This window comes from Lissotriton vulgaris, chromosome 11 (assembly GCF_964263255.1).
Source record: "Lissotriton vulgaris chromosome 11, aLisVul1.2, whole genome shotgun sequence".
Taxonomy (NCBI): domain Eukaryota; kingdom Metazoa; phylum Chordata; class Amphibia; order Caudata; family Salamandridae; genus Lissotriton; species Lissotriton vulgaris.
In genome coordinates, this window is record NC_141699.1 from 186,049,758 (window position 1) to 186,075,312 (window position 25,555).

At 43.4% G+C, this 25,555-nt stretch overlaps 1 protein-coding gene across 1 annotated transcript in view; it reads left to right on the top strand.

Moving 5' to 3' along the window:
* WSCD2 (WSC domain sialate O sulfotransferase 2) overlaps positions 1-25,555 on the top strand; it is a 1,087,922-nt gene that overhangs the window by 244,110 nt on the left and 818,257 nt on the right. Inside the window, exon 2 of the mRNA XM_086943084.1 lies at positions 1,845-1,953. The gene's annotated coding sequence lies outside the window, so the exon portion shown is untranslated. The remainder of the gene's footprint in view (positions 1-1,844; positions 1,954-25,555) is intronic.

Below are 25,555 nucleotides of genomic sequence, written 5' to 3' on the forward strand. Positions count from 1 at the left end.
GCCTCCTTCCAATGCCAGGGCATGGCATTGCCACGGGCCAGGCAGGAGAGAGAAGGGAGGAGTTAATCAACACCATTGTTAGTCCCCTGTTGCCATGGAGGGTCAGGTAGTATATATATCAGCAATGCCTGCACACCTCCAGGCCCTGTCCCACAAGAGGCTGGAGGTAGGCTGCAGGGCCACAGGGCAGATAACAGGAAGTCCCTCAACTAATACGTGCAACGAAAGGTCACGTGCAGCACTTCACAGGTTCCAAGTGTCAATGGGAGGATCCCCTCCTCAACAGCTGGCCCCTCGGGGTAGAAACCAGAGGATGTTACCAGCGATGGCCTTTGAAGGAGTTCAAGCTCCTAATGTTATTGGAAGGAGTCTGTATCCACCAACCAGTTGGCCAGCAACAGTCAAATATAACCTGGAGCCATTTTCACGGCATTCCTCACCTTCAGCACATCAGCACAGGGGATCACAGAGGAATTCAATGCCTCCATGGAACTCTGTCAGGGTGGTCAGTAGCTGGAATCAGAGCTTGAGCCCTGGTGTTACACAGACGGTGCTCAGAGGCACACCTGCCCAGCGAAGTCCACCTGGCAGGCAGGAGAGTACCTCATCAAATGTTTGTCTCGAGCGGGATGTCAATGGTTTCAGGCATTCCTGGCCACTAGTGCAACTGAAAATCGATGGTGGGAAGCTGCCATCTTGGGCGTGGCATTGGCCGTTCTGGGTGCTAGGTGGGCAGTGAGCCAGCCCATGTGGCCTCTAGTGATAGTGTACAAATGCCAGAGGGGCCTCCCTGCACCCCTAATTGCCAATGCCGAGGCCGGGCAACAATTTCAGCAAGCCACTCCTCCACGGCTGGCACTCGGGAGTCACAACAGTGTTGCACCAGCTCCCATGCTGTGGCAAGGCTCCTCATTGGTCAGCAAGGCCCCTCCAAGCATGTGCCTCTGCTGGTGTCCAAGACATGGTCACCTGCCAGGCCTCTGCTTCGCCCATCAACGCGCCTTCATCCACTGCCGGTGTCAGCTCCTTTCAGAGCTGCCAGGGAAAGCCACCATCTTGTGTGTGCACGCACAGCTCAATTGAAGAGGCAGCAACTGATGCTCTTCAATGGGATCAACTTGTGCCCCCAGTAGCGGGGGGTCCCCAGCCATGTAGGCGGTAGTACGGGGGTTCAGACACCCACAGGGGCAAGTATTAGCGGCAGAAGAAGGTCCTCTCAAACCACAGCTCACTCCATCAGCAGTTGGCCACACACCTCCACTTTCAGTTTAGATCTTGAGTAGTACTTTTCCTATTCTGCATTAGACAGATTACTGTCTGGTAAAGCAGGTAGAGCCAGTGTACTGCTTCTAGAATCAACAAAATAAATCTGGCAGACAGCTACTCTCGGATGTTGATACGTCCACATGCCTATAGTGCTCGCCCAACTCCAATGACTACCTTTACACCGAGCATCAAATTGAAAACTCCTTATGTGGTTAATACACCCCACTGTCAGAGAACCACATATCCTGGCCAGTAAAGTAAATTCCAAAAGTATTTACCTCCAGGGAATAATCTCTTCAGGCCATTGTTTGCTTTTAGTACACCTCAATCATAAGGTTTTGACCACAGGTCATGATATGGGAGTCTAGAGATCCCCCCTCTGGGGCCTCCATCCTGAGACTAATCAGTTGATGTTTGGAAAATGTTAAAGGCGTGGCTTTGGTTAAATGCTGAGTACTCTCAAGGTATTCTTCTCGGGCGCGCATGTGCTCTACAAGTAAATAAATATTTACATTTCTCTGTTATTTCTTCACTCTGACAACAATGTCTTCTGATGCTTCCATTTACTTTAATTGCAGGTGTACACAAGGTATGGCAGAGGGATTACATGTCTCTGATGCTTCATGTTCACAAGCTTCAGTTTCAAGGGTTTCCCCAGCTTGACCTCACACACCATCATAAGAAAAGGTAAGATAACAATAATTAAAATCTTTATCACACCAAAAGTGTAAGTAATTATACATAAACTAAGATATCAGCAAATTGGGAGAATCTAGCTATCGTTCACAGGTAGACAGGGATTTTTATAGACACATATTTAATTCTAGGCGGCGGATTCTCAAAACATTTTATGAGTATGGGACGCAGTACAACAAGAGTACTCTCTATTACCTATGCTTACATGTCTTCGTAAATTGGCTTCGAAATACCTAAAATGGGAACAAAATGGGAGTATTCAAGGAATAATGATTCAAAGTTAGTACAAATAGAAAGGACTGTACTATTGTCCTCGCTTTCTAATTTTACTTTATAGTTTATAAAGTGTTAAAGAGCTTGAAAATACGGCAGAGTGATTTTTTAACTCAATAATGAATCAAGGGGCATATTTGCAAGCCTCTAACGTCACCGGAGCGTTACTCTCTACCCCAAATTTACAAGGTGGTGTCACCTTGTAAATGTACCCCTTCCTGCAGCAGTCCAAAGGGGCGGGCAGTGGGTGTTGCATTGGGCATTTCTGGTCTTAAGATTGTTACAGGAGGAGAAATTACTAATTTCTTCTCATTTGTTGCTCTTTCTATGTGTGCTGCATTCTGCTGCATAGATAGAAACAGCAAATCACCTTTACAGATTGTTTATGTGCAGAAAGGTGTCCATTAATGCACATTAACTATCTCCCCTGCAGCGCAGGTACTCTTGCAACATATTACAAAACTGACAAACACATTGGGCTAATTTAATTAAAGATTTCTCTATAGTTCTTATTATTAGTGTGCCTGGGGAATAAGCGCTATTTATCATACCTGATAAAACCTGACACCCTGTGGTTTGGAATTTATTAGGTGCGAAATATAGCACCTATACTTAGTTTTTCAGCAGTAAAGTGAATTATGATGTTCGCTGCACAAAACTCTGTTATGGTAAACACCGTACTGATTTCCCCTGCTAAAGTCCAACAGGTTTGACCTTCTGGCTTTTAATGAAGGTTAAGGTATTTAACGTACCTGATAGTTTCTGGATACTGTTAATACCATGTAACTCAGAATTCTGACCCTGGTCAGACCACCACCCACCTAATAATTAGTGTTATAGCATGAAAATTCAAACTATGTTTTAAATTTAGATTTGGTGAAAACATCTCCCTGGGTTCATAACATGGCAAATTATCGGATTTCCAGGATTCCCATTCAGATTCACAATTTTACTCATGAAAAAAAGCTTTCAACGCAGATAATAAAATCAAGTGTTTTAAAGTACCTGAAGCATTAGATATCCCTATACTTTGATTAGTACCTGTATGGACAATGGCAGTTTGAATTAACAAGTCAAATGTATGTTCATTGCATCTATAATTTTGCAATTTGTACAGAAATATCATTAGTCGTTCCTAGACATTATATGTGTCAATCCTGCCCAAGTAAGCAAATTGGAACCATGCACATGGCGGTGTTCCTTGGTGGTAAAACAGGTTTTCTATATTAACTTTGACAAAGGGTAGAGAGGTGTAACATCAACCTTTTTTGCTGCCAAATTTCCATCACTTATTTACTCACCCCAGTGATCAAATATCTTTTCCATAGTCTGATACCATGTAATCAAATCCCAACTCCTTAAATATTTTTCATCACTTTGTTTAAAACTACAAAAATTGCACATGAATTGTTTTTATATTTTATTTATATTCAAATTTTTAAGCATATCTTGAAATTGAAAATATTTCAATATGGCATTTTTAGATTATCCACTTTAAGACCACAAAATCATAAAACGGGTCCAAAAGCTTCAAAAGATCCAAATAGTTTGCTTGCACAGGATGATTGGAACTGGGAGAAACGTGGTAAACAAATTATTATTAGTTGTAAGAAATGTTAATAGCTGGGGCTGAGAACCCACCTCAAGTAATAATCCCAGCCCTTTCCTGGGTGAGCCACTAAAATCTAAAAATACTAAATAAGCCTGTACTTAACCAACGAGCAGCATGGCATAAAACAGTCAGGTTTAACTTAGAGGCAATATGTAAATATTTATTGTTTACTCTAAGAGTTATTGAGTAAAAACACAATGCAAGAAAAATCCCAAACCGTATTAGAAGAATGGAATACATTGTAATATATAACCTGACACCAAAATAACAAACATCCAATAAGTAATACCAGGGATATGAATTTTTGAAGTCTGAAAAAAAAATAGCTCCAAAAAGTGCAAAACGCTAACTGTGGTTATCTGATTGTGCTAGACCGGGTTACAAGTTAAGACCATAAGGGATATGGGAGCACACTGCCTCACATCACAACACAGTTCACATTACAGCACAATTTGTAACCATCCTATTATGGTAAGTACAGTACAATGTTTGGGTTTACCTGAGTATTAGCTGTAGTTTTTCACCACAGTCGGTGCAGATAGTGCTGTAAATCTCTTAACACGTGGTTCTGGAGTTTATCCTTCATCAGTAGAGATCAAAAAAACTGATTACATCAGGGGTTGCTGAGAATGCTGCTACTGTCATCCTAGGTCTCAGTACTTCTCACTGGCGCACAGGTGCATTTCTAAAGGTGTGCTAGCTCGCTTGCTCAAGAGAGTCTTTTTAAATAAACAAAAGCAGGATGGCAGAACACTGCCTCACATCACAGCACAGTTCTCCCCTTAGCATTATGGTAAATGCAATACAATGTTTGTGTTTAAGATAGTATTAGCTGTAGTTTTTCATCAGAGTTGTGGCAGGTAGTGCTGTAAATCACTAGACATGTAGGGGATGGGAGCACACTGCCTCCAGTGAGACTGGGAGTACTGCAAGCTCCACCATATACCACCCCATTTTTCAACATACAGATGGAACCACTGACAGAGATGCTTACACAGGCGAACCTTACAACAAGATGCATGCAGACGACATACAGCTAAACATCCCATTACACTACACGATGACATCACCCAACTCAAAGCCATTCTGGTGAAACCTCAATGTCGGCTATTATGTAACCACTTCAAATTGAATTCTGTTAAAACAGAATTGGTACTCTTTGCCCCTCCCCATTGTCCCTACCAATACAAGAATGGCTAATCCCCTAGACACCTGTAATTGTAAATTTACCAACATAGAATCTACAAGTGGAGAAGTGTGGCTCACTGGTTAGAAGCGGCAGACCCTGAAGCAGAAGTCAGCCCGGGACCAGGGTTCAATTCCTGACGCGGCAGGGTCTTGGGTCAATGTCCGTGAACTCGATAATTCTCGCCTAGGTGCCTACGCTAACCATGGGTCCCACTCTGCAACTCTGGGCAGTAGCTTGCTTAATCTCCACAACGGCCCTAGCAGCGCCGGGAATGCCTGGCTTCACTTTGGGGGTGCCCTCCGACAGTGTAAATGTACAGGAATTTATATAGCGCAAATCACCGAGCGGTTTCTTAGCACTTGCTTAGGGAACCCATCCTGGTATTTCCCTGTGAGATAACCCCGGCAGGGTATCCGCAAGGTGAAAGCCAGGCATCCCGCCGCGAAAGGCCGTTGTGGAGATTAAGCAAGCTATTGCCCAGAGTCGCAGAGTGTGAACCCGTGAATCGAGTAGGCACCGGAGCGAGAATTGTCGAGTCCATGGACATTTTAGGACTCAAGAGCCCGCCGAGCTGGGAATCGAACCCTGGTCCCGGGCTGACCTCTGCTTCCAGGTCTGCCTCCTCTAACCAGTGAGCCACACTTCTCCACGGGTAAGCCAGGATGGGTTCCCCAGCGGTATACAGCGCCAGGACGCCACGTAATGAGGTAACAGTGCGCTTTACAAGTATACACACATTACATTACATTACACACATTACAAAATCTCATGGGGTAACTCTAGATAAATACCTTAAAATGCAAGCACACATCCTTTCATCCACACACCATGCATTTAACCAGCTCAACCTCCTAAAGAAGGTTAAACCTTATGCACCACCACAACACTCCAAGTTCATGGTTCAATACAAGACAGATTCCTAACATGAGGGACTATGTTATGTTATGTATATTTTTAACATACACTACTACCTGCAAGGGTATCCTGGCACTGAGCAGGTGGGTGTACCCAGCCCTGTATCTGATAGAAAGGTTGTTGGGGAAATGTTTATCCTATGCTAATAAGCTGATTTGTTATATTGTGTTTATTTTGAATGTCATAAAACAGGTTTTCTTGTGATACTGATAATGAATGACATGAAACGGGGCGGGGTTGTTTGCAGACAATGCTCAGATATCCATGGCTCATGTTCTCATGCTTTATAAAAAAAACTTCAAATAAAAATAAAATAAATAATGTTAAACTATATATATGTGTCCTAATGTTTGTATACAATGCACACTGTCTTATTGGCATGTAGGGCCTCATGTTAGGAGTGTCCTATAAGTAAGGACCCCAGATTCACATTTTTACAGATTTTTACAGAAAAATATAGATAGAAAACCATTTATTTTGGATGATTCTCACTGCTGTCAATCATGAGTGCTAGACCAGTAGCTGTGCATATTGACAGGCAGAGGAAGTACATACACAATAAAAATGTTAATCTGTCTGCCAATGCAAATGTTTTCAGAAGACTGCATGATACTTAAATGGCTGAAACCTATTGGGAGTTTCAATGGTAAATGAAATATGGATATATACTCATTGCAGTTTAAATTTTACACTGCATACTAAGGGCCTCATTTATGAAGTTTTGGAATAGGGCACTGCTCTATGTCAAAGTGAAAGGGCATGAATGCATCGTATTTGCAGCTGCGGTTCATGCAGGTAACAGCGATGGGGCCATGTTCGGAGGGGGGTTTCGAGGGACTATGCAGAGGGAAAACTAATTATTTATTCAATTTTTCCTCTGCATCGTCACTCGAAATTTCCCCCCACGCGTCCCCACCACCCCACCGATGATACCTGCATGGACTGCGGTTGCGTATTTGTCCAATACGGTGAATTCCTGTCCTTTTCCCCTGCACTGTAGCAGCAGCCTAGTGTCAATGCTGGCACCCTTGCACCATGGTGCAAGGGTGCCTGTGTTGTTTGCAGGATTGTTTTTGTGCAGGAAAGTGAACCTTCCTGCACAAAAACAATCCATAAAAGCGTTGTCCTTCTTCTATCTGTGTTGCAGAAAGCAGAACCCATTGAAAGAGGAAAAACGAGGAGAAATAAAGATATTTTTCCGTGTTAAGTTTGCCCTGGGGAGGCCTAACATTTAGACACATTCCCATGTTTACAAGTTCTTGTAAATTTGGGAATGCATCAAAACCCATGGGAGTTGCATGGAATTTCCGACCACAATGCTCATGGAATGCCTACCTTGTGCAGAGTAAGGTGATGTAGCAATTTGCCCTGCGTTGCCTTACTCAAGAATTATGAGGATATTTAAAGCTATGAAATCTGGCTTTGCGTCACTTCATAAATCTGACTCAGAGCCTTGCGTCTTGCACCACTTCCTTTGGTGCAAGCATGACGCTAGGCTCCCAGAAATATGCCCCTAAATAAATATAGAAAAAAATACAGATAACATGAGCAACAAATAAATATGGATAACTGCAGGTATCAATATACAATAAATAAATACCATAAAACTGGGAGCTCTACTTATAAGTATTGTAAAAGAAAGTTTAGATATGGTCAAAGGTTTATTTACCCAGATTTAAATGGCAGCTTAAACCTTCCTACCCAGGCTGAGTAGGCAGTCCTGGAGATATGTTTTATAGGGTTAATTGAGTGCTGGGGCCCTCTAATAGCATTTAATTTAACATATTCCGAGAACATGTACTACCATATACTAGTGCCATTTGGGTACATGGCAATTTTATCACACTTAAGAGAGAGCACAATGACTTTACCACTGATTAGCAGGAGTAACATGTGCAGAGTTCTAGGGCCAATAAAAATGCAATCAGACAAAAGAAGAAAAAAATCTGGGGAATGGCAATCAATAAATTGTAATTTCCAAAATGATTGCTATTGTTATTTTTCTTAATATTATTATTATTAGTATTATTATCTTGCTGAAAGCAAACACCCATTATCTTTTTCTGTAATCAGAATGAACACTCCTCTTCCTGTAGGAGCAGGATGAAGGCTGAATTGCATATCTCTGGGTCTAATCTGAGGTGGGATGGTGAGAAAAACAATGGTAGACTGGGATATGGCCACGAATAATTACCAATGTTGGTGATTTATTCAAGCATTCCTTTTTTGTGTTCTTCATATTATTTAGATAGATCACAAATTAGGATCCCGATTATTGTCTGAAAATGTACAGGTGAAGTCTGTAAAGGACAGCAGAACTCCGTCCCCATATTCACATTCATAAACTGGCAAAAAATGTCTAAAGCAATCCATGTCCATTAAAAAGACAAGTGGTGCTTTTAAAAATGTTTCTCATTTGACAAGACATTAGGGGGAACATCTGTTTCTCTTAATGACTGCTTTCTAACCCTAAGGCCACTGACAGGATTCCCAAATACAAAGCTGTCCCATGGGTACAGTTTTCCTTTAGCAAATCAGTTGCCAAACCAGCTTAGTGACCAGTAACTAATAAATGGTCTGAGGCTCTAATTGTGGTCACAAACCATTGATACCTACCTTCTAACTAGTAAATAGAAGGGCACACTCCTTTCACACCCCCTCCCAGTTGTGATTCAGAAAGACTCGTAAAGCCCTTTTATGAGATGAAAAACGTGTTACTGTGCACGGGTTACTGTTACTTTTATTGGCATTTAAAAAGCTAGGTGCCAAGGTTCGGCATGTCTCTGCTATAATGGAGTTCTCCCTGGTGACATTGTGTGATGTTTGGAAGAGGCAGGCCATGTGCGTGTTGATATTACATGCAAGGGTCTTGAATGGCACATAGTGGTGTGTCTGGTACGACAGGGCCTGCTTCTCGCATTGGATTAGCATGGGGGATTAAGGGAAAGAATATCGAGCAGTATTCTCTATGAGCTCAATAGTAGCAGTATTGTGTTTGGTATCGATGAGTTTGAAATGGTGAATCCTCTCCAGTAGTGCAAGAGGGTTTGACATTACAGTAATGGAAATGTCAATTAGGGAAAGTGGTCATTTCGATGCTAGTGTCTCTGTTTGGCTATTGGCCTGTCTCCAAATTCACTTCTGGGTGCTAGGGGGACAGGTACATCTGTGAATTTCTGATAAAAGGCCATAAACTAATTGCTCAAGGGGAACTGCGGACCTCTAACTCTGAGGGGCCTTTCTGGCGGTGTAATTGGCACCTGAATTCCAAGGAGAAGAGTCTTGGCCCCACTATAGATAGTTATCAAACCTCATGGGGTAGGATGGCAGACAGGACATTTATAGAGGGCCTGTGCATTTCAAAGGTGGCCTTTTAAACTGATTGAATCTTCAAAGGCCAATGTGGGTATAACTACTGGAGCTCCGGCCTCCGAAAGTAGAGACGCATTTGGATTTGGAACCATACTATGTTGGTTCAACGCTGGGACATCAACACGAGAAATCATTAGGGTAGGAGGGTCTGCAACTGAACTGTCTGCTGACTTGTGGTGGCCTGGATCCTGTTGTACTCCAGGAAGGGGACTATCACTTAGCGGATTTTGCCTGGATGTTGCTGGCCTGCAGCTGAGTGCCAATTGTCGTGGCCTTGGTCCCTAAGAACTTTCCAAGGGCTGGTGAGCTGGCCTCCTGTCCACTAGATCCCAGGGACGCAAAGCATATCACCATCTTCATGAGATCATAGGGACTGCACTGGGTGTGTCAGAGATGGGTGGAAATGATTGTGGTTGGGACAAGAGCCATCCTGATATACACCTGCATCACACTGTAGAAAAAAGTGTGCTCATAAAGATCAGCAGCCACCTGAGGTGCCGGCACATGAGAAGTTCAAGGAGTGCAGAGAAAGCTTGCAGAGTCCAAGGGGCACATGCTTGCAACCAGGGAACCCGAGATAGCTTGCACTCCGAAGCATGTGGTGTCTGAGGGGTATTGGGGAACCTGAGTCAGGAGCTGAGAGTGTTTTTGGCCCCCAGATCGGGAGGACAAAACTGCCTGACATATCAGCCTCTATCCAAGATCGTTGTCTCCTTCTTCCTGGACCCCTGCCTCAAGGTGCTTTGTTGTGGAGAACACTGTGACGAGGCCCAACGGGTTTTGTGTGCCTTGTGGGCACCTTCAACTAACTGTTGCAGGCTACAGCAGGTCAAACCTACACATGAGGGGAAAACATTTCTCCAGACTTGGAAGCATGCCAGCTTCTTGGGTCCCAACCTTTTATCTACGGGTGGATAGCGATCTCTCTATTGTGCATTCGCTACCGGGCACCTGGAGGTCTGATCTGGATGGACACAATTAAGTAACTGTTTCTTTCCATGATAGATGGTTACAACTGTCTAGTTAATGGAGTGCCAGCAGGGGCAACGTGCATCATTGTCTGTTGTAGTTGAATGACTGAGAGGCTGGATCACGAGGCATGGTCAAAGAACTGTGACAGTTTGACCTTTCTGCTAATGGGAATGTTCAACAATTGCATATAACTGTAAAGTGTACATGCAATGTGTGTTTTATTTTGATTTCAATGGAGAAGTTTGACAATTGCATATAACTGCAAGGTATATATGCAATGTGTATCTTGTTTTGATTTCAATGGAGAAGTTTGACAATTGCTTATAACGGTAAGGTGTATATGCAATGTGTATCTGGTTTTGATTACACTGTGTTTGTGTGTAATACATACAAAGGCAAGTGTTTTATACATATGGTGTGGAGTCTTTTTTGTGGCACACGCAGTGTGTTGTGAGGGTGGTGTTGTGCCAATACTTTACACTGGAACCCAGAGGATAAGCCTGACTGCTCGGTGCCAAGCTACCAGAGGGTAAACACTGGTTATCGTACAAGTGTATCGTACTCATCTTATTTGGAACAGTGAATTCTGACTGACTTTGATGCATCCCCGCCTGAAACCGCTGGCCCTAACAACCTTTTATTAATCATTGTAAACATTGTTTTAATGTTTCTTTTTTGGGCAATAAGAGCACCTTATTTTGAATCTTTGAATCAGGTTCTGCTTTCTGTGGCTACAGATAGCACTTGTTTAGCATTTAAGTTAAATGCCGGTGAGCAAAGCATGTTGTGAATAGGGCCAACAAACTCAAAATTGACCTTTGGCTCAAAACAGTAGGTCAATGCCCAGACTCATTTCTGAAGATTGGCATGCTTCATTTTGGGAATTGGCATTTCTTAGCCCTGTTATCACATATATTTGTTTTCTTCTTTGAATATTCTGTCTTATTATTTCCCTCATCATATTTTTGTAGAGTTAGCAGTTTCAATGTGTTACTATGGTGATCGTTTGCATATTGGTCTCTGAGAAGTCCAACCAAGATAAAGTCAGTTTAGAGAAAAAATAAAAGCCTTCAAGTGTCCTCGTGCTTGGCCCTGACCTACTGAGGCTGGTGCAGAGTAATACACTTATACTACATGGGATTCTGGAATCCCTGTATGAATGGCAGTCACAAATGTCTTTATAATCGGGGCCTTGTGATGCACCAAATCATCTAATATAAAGAGAAGACACCAGAAATTGACAATTATAAGGTTTTTACAGTTGAGTTCTGACTTCAAAATGCCTGGTGCCAGCAGCAAAGGTGATAGGTAGGTCAGACCACAGAACATAATGAATGCCGCTGTTTAAGGCAACGAACACAATGTTGCTTTCCTTTCTTCTGCTGTATTTTAATAGCTTACAATGACAAGTCGAAAGAATATATTTATTTTTTGTACTCCTTACATAGATTTTATATTTAAACAGATTGGTATTGAGCTGTTTCAAATATGTGTTTGCAACAAATATCCAGCAGGTTTTTGATGTATTTAATTTGGCACTAGAGGTTTATTTTTATTCTTCATCATTGCAAACATACTTGCTCTTTCAAATGAAAGAGCTATGTTCCAAGGTTTTAAGTAGTTTGTAGAAAAGGCGGTGTGTGATTATCTATCATATGGGATAATAGCACCTCCCTAGTGTACATGAGAAGGATATTGCAAGTCACTTCAGAGTTCCATAACCTTATAAAGGAATTTGGCCTTCGGCATTGTTCCTCTATTCGGTTTTGGAACTCCTTGGTGACCAGCAATATCCTTTTAATGTACAACAGGGGGTACTTTATCCCTAATATAATACAGAAAATTGGATATTCTCCACATTTGTGACTACCATATCTGCCAATTCTAAATAAGGCACTCCTTACATAGTTTTTATTATTCAAACATATTTGTATTGAGCTGTTTCTAATATTTGGTTCCAACAAAACTCTAGCAGGTTTTTGATGTTTTTACTTTGGCACTATTCTTTACTTTGAAAGAGCTGCTCACCAGGATTTTAAGTAGTTTGTGAGAAAAGTGATGGTGTGACCATCTAACATATGGGATAAAGTACCCCCTTGTATAAATGGTAAGGATATTGGAAGTCACCTCAAAGTTCCATAATCTTATAAAGGAAATCGGCATTCAGCATTGTTCCTCTTTATGGTTATGGAACTCCTTGGTGACTTGCAATATCCTTATAATGCATGACAGGGGGTACTTTATCCCTAATATAATACAGCAAATGGGATATTCTCCACACTTGTGAGTACCTCGTCTGCCGATTCTTAATAAGGTCGTTAGTTTTTATAATGCCTCCCAACAGCTTCTTATATAGAATGACTGCCAACGTGATGGGATTGTGAGAACATCCACTGAAGAATTGTTTTTCTAAATGCAATATGAATTATCCTTTTCTGTTTTTGTTAAGAATTGCATGTGGTGTAAACACACAGGATTGATGTGACTTGTAGCACCATACTAGATTTTTGAGAAATTGGCCATCATTATTTTTTCTTTAAAACCCCTTATACTCACGTATTACCTAAACAGTAGGAAATCTATTCATACATGTATATGCCGGTATTTGCAGAAAATGCCCAGTTTTTATGAAGTTCTTAAAAAATTCAACAAGCACTCATAGAAAGCTGTAACAGATGCCCTTTTTCAGAAGTACTTGGGTGCCAAATCATTCACACCTTTGTAAATGTAACAGATGTGCTTGTATACTTATGTGAATGTATCACATAAGTGTATTTGCATTAGCTAACCTTTCTTTTCTTTGTCTCTCCACAGGGATATTTTCCCCTTTGAAAATACCCTCTAATGCATGTACCTCATATATGGCATCACTTACCACCATTGATAAGGATTTGCTCCTGCTATTCACAGAAGTAAATCTTCAACCATATAGAAGGTAGGCAATTGCCTACTAAGCACTGTTTGTGGTCCCCTGTGTTAGGATTACGTGGGGGCTGTTGCAGCGAAATTTAGGTCGGTTACATATTAGTATTGTCAGTTTAAATCTTTGTGGGTGTTTTTATTCCGAGCCCCCAATACGTGTATTTGTAATGAGCTTTACTTCTGTGCCGAAAAGAACGAATTTGAATTTGGTTCCATGATTCTTTTCTGGGAAATCAACATTTCAGTCATTCCCAAGCTTACCTTTGCGACTCTTCCAAGATATTAAAATTATACCCAATCCTTTTTTAGCGTCATCTTAATTCCCCTAATATATATGACAACTATTTAGTGTAACTAAACAAGGTTGAAACTTTGTCTGTATTCCAATCCCTATATGGAGACCACGGTGTGCTTGTTGTTTACCTTCACTTTACACCTGATATAGGTTTATGTAGGTTTTATTATGTCATATGTTTGTTAGGAAGGTTTATTTCCCTGGAATCTTCAGGAGAGGGGGTGGTGTGGTTCTTCTCTTATGACGGGGCTGTGAGCATTGCCTGTGATCTATGATTTATCCCCCCTGATGTTTGGTAATCTGAATGTATGCTCAAAAACTGAATGGTAATTTTTTCTCCATTCCTATTCTGAGAAGATTTCCTTTCGTAGCATTGATCAGTGGTTAGCCTGCGTTATTTCTCCCTCAGCATGCTGTTCAGCATCTTCTGTGTGAATTAGCAGAATAATAAAACCATAAAGTCTCTTGCTATTCATGAAATGTCTTTTTTAAATGTTTTTTATGTCACTCATAGGGTTTAGTGACATTCTGCTGTAACACGCTGTTATTTTTTGGTGTTGCGTCTGCCGTGTCATGTGCCTGTCAGACTTACACCTCGTTCTTTTAAGACATTTCGCTCCCCTGTTATTAAACTAGGACGTGGTAAGACATCCCGCTCCCCTGTTATTAATCTAGGACACAATATGGATTCTCTTTTGTCTGTAACCACAGTTCCGTAGTGAGCCCTGCGCCAGCCTCTCGCAATTTTAGCAATGGATCACTCTTCGACGGCGAACGGTGGGTTAGAAGTAATAAGCGGGTGTTCTGACAGGTCTACAAACCCCAAGGCATTTATTCACAATATGCAGTAAAAGTAGATCATTGACTGGACCATTTCTGCTAAAGGTGAAGGAGTAAAGGAGTCGCAATTGGAAACCGGCTGAAGGCTGTAAACCACAATCCCCTACTGTTGCTGCTAGGTACCCCTGCCATCATCGCAGCGGGGGCTCCTTTATAGCTGCCGCAGGCCCTGTTCCATGAAAGGTTCAAGGAAGAAAGCTGAAGATTGCAGTATTTATGCAGAAGGATGTTTTAGGCTTCTGCCCATCAAAAGAGTTACCTCATGGGGAATGGATACAAGTGAGTAAAGAAAACAGTGTTTGGTGTAGCAAATCAAGCCTTTAACTCCTCCATCTTTAAATACGATTGGATGCAAACATAAATGTACACATAAAAATATGAGAAACAAGAAATATTAGAGTCGTGGTGTGTTCTTCTATACTGCAATAACATCTAATTTTACGTTAATTTAAGATTATGCTATGTTACAAATGTGATGGGCACAAGTTTTAACCATTATTAGAACATTGGAATGTTGGGAGCTCCATTGAAAACAATGGAGTGCTCCGGGCTTATAATGGCTGGTATAAGCCTGGAGCTCCAACATTCCAATGTTTCTTTGTTCACAGCTCTGGCTGTGAACAAAGGCTTCAGGGAGCCTGAGGGTATTCCAATCCCCTCACGCTCCCAGAAGGCTTTGTTTTTTTTAGATATAGCATAGATATGAGTTATTATGGCCTAAGAGAGGAAGAGCTGGATGGGGAAATAGAAAAAACTATTTTTTGATTTGAATAGAAATCTCCTAGAGCCTGAGTTACACAGACTAGTGTCAAGTAAGCACAAGTGCAGGCATAAACTACCTGTCATAATTCACAAGGAATTATGGCCCAATCACAAACTGCATTTTGTAATGCAACAGCCGTGCTACTCACATACTTCAAGATGCAATTTGCAATACTTTGTTTGGAGATTTCCAACCTGCTTCTCATATTTTTCTGTGCAGAGATTTCCACTACATTGGTAGAGATCTCCACACACGTTTGTAGAAAAAGTGAGAGAATATTGGAGAGATGGAGGGAAGATGGACAATAGTCATGCAATAAGAAAAAGATAAGGAGGGATTTGGGTGGGATAATCTAATACCAAAAACACCCCCTCAAAATAGTATGTCCATTGTTGTTCACAAAATGCACTTCTAAAGTTACTGCATCCCTAAAATGTCAAACCCGGCTTAAGTGGGCTCCAGCATAGACATGGACTAAGTAAAGACTACGCATGGGAAGGATAGATAAACCTTAAACATTGACAAATTATTTTTTTCACGGTAAGGACATGTAAAACATAAACACGCATGACCTACTTTTTAACCACACGGTGCTCGTGTGCTGGTGACGAGCCTGAGCTCGTCATGAGCCGTGGCACGCTCACACGCGGGGATAATTCCCCCGCTGTGCTGAGCGTTCCATTGCGCGGGCGGGCTCATGACGAGCCCAGGCTCGTCACCAGCACACAAGCACCGTGCTGCATGACGAGCCTGGGCTCATCATCAGCTCCGCGTCGCCGTGCGCAGCCCCCCTCCTCCCCGCGCCGTAGGGTAATTAGCCCCGCGGTGAAGGGATTAACTACCCTGCCCTATGAGTCTTTAGAGCCTACCTTCTGGGTGACTTACAATTATCAAAAAGGAATGTTTAGGCCCGGCAAATGGTTTATTTTGCCAGGTCAAATAGACTACACTACAGACTGCAGTAGCAGGCCTGAGACATGTTTTGCAGTGATGCTTTAGTGGGTGGCAGAATTAGTGCTTCAAATCCACTATTAGCATTTAATTTACAGGCCCATGGTATATGTAGTACGACATTGTTAGAACTGGGGGTCTCTAGTTGGCAGAGGTAGGTACCACTGTCCAAATAGGGACCCTTGCTTCTAGTCAAGGTAAGGGGGAAACACTCTTCAGATAACCCCTGCTCACCCCCTTGGTAGCTTGGCATGAGCAGTCAGGCTTATCGAAGGCAATGTGCTAAGTATTTGTACCGACACTCACAGTAACACAGAGAAAACATCACAAACTGACTCTACAACAGTTTAGAAAAAGAAAGGCATTTAATCTAAACTACACAAAAATCCAACATACACAGTTCAAGAATATGGTTTCAAATGAGTTCTTAAGGTTGCGTTAAAATAATCCACAGTTGTGTCACGTTTTAGCCAACAGTACCTTTAGATGCGACTAAAGTTCCAAGTAAAAGCTGTAGTGTTGAAAAGCACGCGATGCGTCACTCCTGAGACCATTGGGAAGCGATGCGACAACCCCGCTGGATGGAGTGGGCGTATTGCGGTGACTCCGGTCTGTATGGGGAGGGATGAGATACCTTGTGAGGATTCCGGTGCACAGGTTTTGGTGGAAGCGGCTTCCAAAAGGTACGATGCGACAAACTTCGGGGTGGCGAAGATCTGGTGCAGCGACGATACATTCCTCAGCATTGATCTTCTCCTCTCGCAGCCCCTCGAAGCGATGGCTCTGTAACGACTCTCGCAGTGACGTGATGCTGTCTGCAAGCAAGCGGTGCGATGATCTCACCCAGTGATGACAGGCTCTGCGACGATACTTGCAGCAACGGTAATCTTCCCGCACCGGATTGGTGCATCCCGCAAATGAAGGATGCGATGACTCTGGCAGCGGCAACAGGTGCTGCAACGATCTCAGCCTTCGTGGCGGCGGGAATTTCCTCGCACTGACGGGGATGCGCTCCGCAAGCGAGCGATGCATTAAAACTTGCAGAAAGTCTTTAAAATCTTGGTTTCCAGTTTCCCAAAACAGACAGGTACAACTTCCATGGGCACCACAACTGGCCCAAGCACTCTAGAAAGGACAGAACTCTCTCAGCAGAGTTCAGGGAAGCTGGGGGTGAAGACCTTTTGTTCCTGGAACTTCTTAACAGGGAGCCACGCTTCTTCTTGCCCTTGGAGATTCCTTCAAGCAAGGGGACACAGCACAAAGCAAAGTCCTTCCCCTCTCCTTGGCAGCAAAGCAACTGCAGGTCAGTCCAGCAAAGCAACAGCAGGACATTCTTCCTTCTTCAGTCTTCCAGCTTTCTCCTTGGCAGAGGTTCCTTCTTGATTCCAGGATGATCTAATTTTCTGTAGTCTGGGTAGTCCTTTTTATACCAGTCTTTCCTTTGTTCTCTAGAGGCAGAGAGGCCTTGGGTTGGTCAGAACCAGTTCAGGTCAGTTCCTCAGCACTTTGTTTTTTCTGTCTTCGCCTCTCCTTTCAGAGAGAGGGGCAGGGTTGTCAGCCGCCCAGCAGGTGGGGGAGCCAGCATTGTGGAGGGAAGCACTGCCCTGGAGCACTTTGTTGACATGATTCCTTCTCTCCTTTCACAGTGCAGGGCAGAGACATCAGACGCACCACAGGGGGTGGAGCCAGCACTGTAGGGGGCAGGGACAGTCATATTCAGGTCCCAGGTGCAACTCCTCCCTCCCATCTAGATGCAGATCTCTCTATCTCTACTGGGCGGACTCATTCCCACAGCCCTGTCACTCACAACCCAGACAGTCAATTCACAAACAGCCAAAGGCACACAGAAAGGTCAGACAAGAAAGCAGCCACTTTCTAACTGGATTTAAAAAAAACGTCCTTCCTAAAATATGTGTTATTAAATTCTGAGTTCAGGGATACCAGACTTCAATTTTCAATCTTGCTCCTATGGGAAGATATGCAGGTAAACCTTATACACAGCATTCCCCATTATAGCCTATGGGCAAGATAGCCTTTCAATAGTGAAAAACAAAAATGGCTGTATTTCACTACCAGAGCATGTTACCCACATTAGTACATGCTCTACCTTTCACATACACTGCACCCTGCCCAGGGGGGTACCTTGGGCCTTTCATAGGGGTGTCCAGTATGTACAGAAAGGGAAGGGTTAGGCCTGGTCAGTGGGGACACTGGCCAGGTTGACATGGCAGTTCACAGACTGCACACAGGCAATGTGGTGGCAGGCCTGAGACACCATTTTAGGGCTACTCATGTGGTTGGCACAATCAGTGCTGCAGGCCCACTAGTAGCATTTGTATCACTAGCCCTGGCACACTCAGTGCACTTTACTAGGGACTTCTTGGGGATACAAATATGCCAATCATGGCTAACCAATTACAATAACAATTTACACAGCGCAAATGCACTTCAGCACTGATCAGCAGTGGTAAAGTGCCCAGAGTCCTATTGCCAACAACCACATGTCAGGATAAACAAGGGAGGAAGAAGCTAAAAGTTTTGGATAACCCTGCAAAAAGGGCCATTTCCAACAGACATACTAAGAACTTAACATTCTACCATGTTTTATGGAGAGACCACTTACCACTAGTAAGCAGGCATAAAATGCATTGAGTCCTAAAACTGTTCTGCAAAGGAAGGCAAAAACCTGGGGTAACCCTTTCGAAAGGACAAGGCCCAACACATGCAACAGTGATATAACCAGAAAATGTGCAACAGTTTGACAATATGATGCTGTCTTTTCCTTCCATGCACACACAATCTGGAACAATATCCCTGTATTCATAAGAACCAGTCCAACACTGCTCCTACTTAGGAAACAGTTGAATATGTTGACTTTATGCTGTACTTTGACCATGTGCAATGCTCCACTGCCCTTCGGTAATGTTCACACAATTGTAATACTGCATACATTCATACATACATGCATATGTGCAAGCTTTGCAAGCAGTGTCTGCTCATATTTGAGGTCACACTTCTAGAAACACAGGCAGAAATGTAAAATTACCCGGTAAAGAAATGAAAGTCATGAATGCCCTCTACTAGCTGGCTTATATAAGAACTCCTTAACAGAAAATCAAAGAAGAAATTTCAGTTCATTAATGACCTCTGTACAAGTAAACTCTTAGACAGGGCACTCTAGCAATACTGGAACAAGTTTCAAGTAACAACACACCACCCATTGCAAAAGTATAGATTCTTAGAGCTCTGAGGTGCCTAAACCAGAACACAGTAGGCTAGTTTCTGGGCCTAGGTAACAGAAAAGAGAATTTTTAGTCAGAAATTAAATTAAATTAAGCAATAGAAAGCTTTGCAGTAATTAAACCATCGGAAGCTGTGCAAAAATACTACATATTTTAAACTTACACTGCCCGAGGTGCCACAAAAGTACCAAAAACTACTTTACGTGCTTCCTCTTGTAACTAGTTTTTATGATTATAACATTTCACCACACCTATTATTGATGACATATGCAAATGTGTCTAGCATGCTAACAGATACTAAGTGCAATATAATTAGTAACAGTAATATACCAGATTCACCTGGGGTCAAGATTTTAAACAGTTCAACAGTTTAAGTGTTTAGAGAGTTTGATTAGTAGCAAATGTGTTTGTTCAGGTATAACTCCCTGAATGTCTTGAGGGTCAAGGTATTTTGAAGGTCTGCATGGAGGGAGTTCCGGATGGATGCTGCTGTGTGAGATGAAGATATTCTTTTTGTGCTTGAGGTTTTTTAAATGTGGACACTTTGAGGAGCAATGAGAAACTATTCCATCGGTCCCCTGAGATGTTGAGTTGTTAAGCCAGGTGCAAGTTTAGATAATGGGTTCCTGGGTGAGACTTCCTAGTTTAAGTATGATCATTATGAGGATGGTCTGAGAAACATTGTCCATTTTAAAGATTAGAGGTATGGCTCAGTGAATAGAAGCTGAAAAATTATAGAGGTGCTGAAGTTTAGGCAAGAGAAGTGCTACTTTACTGTACTGTTTATTGCACTGTAGGCTCTAGGAGTTCTGACATTTTTTTAAAAGACTAATTGCTGAACCCTTTGCATATCATAGCTGAGTCTATAAAGCATATCAACCCTAGCGGCGGCTTCTCCGCTATGGCGGAAGATCATTGTCCCCACCAAAATACAGGAAAGGAAAAATAAAACAATAGTAAACACTTGTTTTATTTTTCCTTTCCTGCTGAGTTTGGGGCGGGACCAGGGGGATGACGGGAGGAGCGGTTGGTTCTGCCTTCAGTGCGTATGATGAGTTGGCGGACCATCTCAGGCCTGCCAATCCATCATGAGCAGTGAAGCTCTCTCCAACCCTGCTGCACTGCTGCGTTGGAGAGAGCTTCACTGCATTGGAGACACCCAATCTGTCTGTGAACACGAATCGGGGATGCTCAAGGCAATCCTGAAGCTGTTCTCATTTATGAGAGCAGCTTCGGGAATGGGTGCAGGGCAGTCTGGGAGCCTGTGCCTGTAGAAGACAAGCAGAAGAACATGATGCATCCGGCTGCAGGTACGTTTGTTTCATTATTATTATTTGTTTATTTTGCCCCCCATGACCTGTATGCCCGCCTCCACCCCTCACCCGCCCTCTCCACCACTCATCCACAACACTGGCCGCTGCTCATCATGCCTTTCAACAGAAAGTGAGAGGAAGCAAGAGTCACTTTGCCGTTAACAGTTTCTATCTTATTGATGATAGTATGAACCACTGCAGGTTAAGGGAAGAAAATGTTAGTTTGTTTGGAGAGTGTGACTGGCAGGTGTCTGAGAATGGTGGTCAAAAGCATTGAGAACCTACATGAGATAAACATGTAGGTTATAGGCATAGCATAGCAAGACATCATATCATCAGCACGGTCCAGCATCATATGGAGGAATTCTTTACTATGACTTCTCAGCGTGCATGCCTCCGACATACATACGGCACTTGGTACCATCAGCACCACTACTGCCATATGGCAAAACAATAATGATATTGTAGTTAATCCTGGACCTGCTGGAGTGGTTCCTGGAGTGGTTCCTGCAGGAGGGACAACTAGAGGTGGTAGCATTTGTATTTTTTATACCACCAGCGACCTCTCACCTTGGCCCACCACCCCCCTTCGAGCAATCTCAGGACTGCCACCAGGGGGTAGATATCTAAGGCAGCTCCAGGACCGGTGGTAACGTGCAAAATACATCCCCCCAGTAGGAGGCTATCCATGGGCAGGACTAGACCATATGAAAGAAACCTGCTCTCTCCTCATTGCACCTAGTGCACATGAAGGATGGGCGTAAGCAGGCTCTATACAGCTGCGCCAGTGTTATAAAGGTGATATCAAGTAATTCAAATTGAATCAGGGGGAGTCTGGAAGATAGAGTCAGTTCCCATGGAGCCATTAAAGCCTCCCTTTACTCGCAGTTCTCAACCTTTCCCACCCACTCTTCCCATCAGGCTTTCAAGGACGTAAATTGGTGCCATAAATTAATTACCAGGGATTTGTTGATATTTGATATTGCCCATTTATCCAGGGTCCCCATCAGTGTTTGTGCTTTTAAGGGGCTAAATTTGGTTATCTTCTCAAGGTATCCCCCATGGACCTGAAGGTCAAGCCAGAGCTGCAGGAATCTGTAAAACTGTGAATGGTGAGCCTGAAATCTGCCTCCAACTCTTGATAGTACATCATGTTAGAGTCTCTCCTTACATACCCCAACTTAAATATACTGATTATGTCCCATTTACCAAAGCAAATGTTAATGTTAATGTTATTGGGATTTGTATAGCGCTCGGCTGCCCCAGCAAAGGGGCGTCCCGGCGCTGCGAGCAAAGCTAAAGACAGAAAAAGAAGAAAGCACCAGAAGGGAAGAGGTGCGATTACTGAAAGAGGTGAGTTTTGATGGCTTTCCTGAAAGCCAGAAGGTCCTGCATGCCACGGATAGTTTCCGGGAGGCTGTTCCAGAGCTTGGCAGCGAGCAGGCTTAAGGATCGCCCACCCATTCTGGCTAGATTGGTGCGGGGAATGACCACCAGATGTTGTCCTTCTGAACGAAGTGACCTCCCAGGAATATATTCCGTCAGGAGGGGGCGCAGCATCGGGGGGGAGGCGGTTTTAAGGATTTTGAAGGCAAGGCAGAGTGCCTTGAACTGAATCCTTTTTCTCACCGGGAGCCAGTGTAGTTTTTTCAGAGCTCCAGCCACTGAGGAGTGACGGGGGAGACCTACTAACGCTCTGGCGGCAGCATTCTGCACTCTCTGAAGTCTGGTAGTTTCCGCCAGGTTAGCGCCCAATAGGAGGGAGCTGGCATAATCCAGCCTAGAGAGGATGGTAGCTTGGACAATTACCTGGCGGTGTGACAGTTGAAGAACTTCAGAATAGGTCTTAGATTGCGCAGGATGCCGAAGCAGGTGGCTGCGACTTTTTTGGTGTGGTGAGTGAATTTCAATGCTGAGTCGACCCAGACTCCCAAGTTTTTTACACATTCCTTGGGCTCAGGAGGTTGGCCTAAAGTATCAGGCCACCAATTTTCGCCCCAGGATGCTGTGTTTTTCCCCAAGAGCAGTATCTCCGTTTTCCCCGCATTGAGCTGGAGGAAATTGGCCGTCATCCAGTTGGTGATGTCAGTAAGGGTCTGCTTGAAGTGATGGGCCTCCAGACCGTTGTTACCATTGAGAGCTACCACCAACTGGGTATCATACCTGTTGTAGCCAGTGGCCCTTCCAGAGAAGGACCCATTTAGTTAATTTCCCATCCCATCGAGCTCAGTGCCGATCTCCACACCAGGAAAAACACATGTTACAAATCCCGGAGGGAGCAGGAAATTGCGACCCAAACACCATATCCATAATGAAGATACACCCCATGACCTTTATTTCAATCAGGACTGCCGGATCTTCTCAGCCTCTGTGTATCCAATCATTGAGAACTACTAGTTGGGATGCCCAGTAGTACAGATGCACATCAGCTGCAGCCATTCTCCCAGTATAAGTAGACTGAGTACATTTGCAAAAGGCTGTGCGCAGCACTTTACCAACCCTGAGGAAGGACCTTACTCTGGACTGTACATCCATGTACAATTTTTGTGGGATCACAATTGGGAAGTTTTGGAGAGTCTATATGATTTTCGGCAAAACCATACTTTGAAATAGGGCTGATCGCCAGAGTGCTGAGTGGCAGATGGGTCCACCAACCCATGTCTTTCTTCATATGTTTTACCCAGGGTATTAAGTTCAGAGCCCAGGCATGATCCAGGAGCAAGGAGAAATGGATTCCCAAATACTGAAAGCTTAACTGACGCATTGGCACCCGGCTGCGCCAACATCCCGCCTCAACATTACTGGGGATCGCAGGGATTTTGACCAATTAACCAGAAGGCCAGAAGCCTATCGATAAAAAAATCAAGCATCTGGATGAGCCTGGGGCCTGTGGTCTTGATTCGGGAAGAAAATAGCAGAACGTTCTCTGCGTATAAATCAATGCGGTCTTCTGGCCTGTCTCCTTTTCTAATTACGAGACCTGAGCATCTCATCTGACCCACTTTGCTAGTGGGTCCATTGCTAGAGCAAAGAGCAGGGGCAATAGGAGACACCCCTGCCTGGTGCACAACTGGATCCACAAAGCCCAAGGCACCACTCCTTTCATGCAAACCCGAGCTGTGAGTCAGCTGTAGAAAACCCACACATATACTATAAATCACGGTCCAAAGCCCATTCACTGGAGCACATCCAACAACAATTCCCAATCAAAGGAATCAGAGGCCTTATCAAAATCAATAAAGAGGCACTAGACCCGGCTGTGTGGATCCGGTATGCTAAGGGTGTGTGTGCCCTCCGTATACAATGTCTGGTACTACATTTGTCCGGCACCCAGTGTCTGTGTACACTTATTGTAAGCTGCAACCAGACAGCGTGGCCAATAACAGTTCCCCATGCAATAAATAATCATAATTCCTATTTGTAGAGCACAACCATATTCACCCCCTTTAAAGGTTTCAAGGCTCTGGGGGCTTTCGGTAAGATTAAGTGAGCTATTGCCCAGAGTCACATGATGTTGAGCTGAACTGCCGCGAGCCATCGAACCGGGGGCTCCAGAGTCAGCTGCTGCTCTACACCTCTTGCTGATGCAACAGCAATAGTAGCAGCTCACTGGAGGGGTGGGGTTGAGGGGGCACAAAGTAAAGGAAGAAAAAGGAACTAATTTGTTGTTGCTATATCGCCCATCCTTCAAAGCAGATGCAGACGTAATCAAACAAGATGGCATCATGCAACTGTTAGACACCCAGAACAGTGAATAGTTGTCAAGTTGGCTGACCCAAAGAATGAACGAAAATGGCAACAAAGACAATGTCTGAAGCAGACTCACCCATTCCCCATTGTATAGCTGCTATTCTGTAGGCTGAGCCAAAATGTCAATGACACTGGAACTGAGCAGTAGTTGAAGAGGGTTGACTCCAAGTCCCTTCATTTATGTGTTCTATAATTTTTATGTACTATTATTTTTAGTGAGTATGAAATTGTGACATACAACTAAGAATATTATCACATGAGTAAAAAATTATTAAAAGATCATTGTGAAATGACTGACTTATCTTAAACATACTTCTACATAACTCATGCATTGCTCTGGGTGCACGTATTGGGGGGTAATTAATATGAGACCTGCATCACTTTTGCACCATGTGAAGTGGTACTTGCACGACGCAGGGCTCTCAAATAGATTTATGAAGCCATTCAAAGCCACCCTGCATGGCTTTGAGTGGCCTCATAAATCATGAGTACGGCGACGCCACACAGATTGCTGAGTCACCTTACTTAGCAACCTGGAGGCATTCTATGGGTGTTGCAGTGAATTTTACATCACAACATCCATGGAAATTGACACTGCCCCAGATTTACAAAGTCATTTAAACTTGGGGAAACGCCATATCCATACACCACCCGAGGGGATGCGTAACAAGGAAAAATATGTTTATTTCTCCTAATTTTTCCTACTTCTATGTGTGCTGCATCTGCAGCACTATAGGAAGAGGAAATCACTTCAATGAAGTGTCTTTTTGTAGGAAGTCAACCCTTCCTGCACAAAAACAATCCTGCATGTAAAGGAGGCACCCTTGCACAATGGTGCAAGGGTGCCTACGTTGGTGCTAGGCTTCCGAAACGAAGCCAGTGAAGGGAGAAATGACAGGACTGCATTGTATTGCTCAAATACGGTACATTCCTGCTCTTTCACTTTGACGCAGGGTAATGCAGCAAGGTGCCTTGCTGCACTGCTTACACCAAAATCCCCTAAATGAGGCCCTTAGTGTTAAGATTGAGGTTCATTATGTGAAAAATGTACATGCTTAGGATGGAAAATGCTGAGGATCATTCTAACATGTGTTAATTGTAATTACTACTATGTTCCCATATTTTGTGAATCAGATATGTGTGTTTTTTAACTCAAAAAGTGACATTGGTTTGCATTTCTGGGA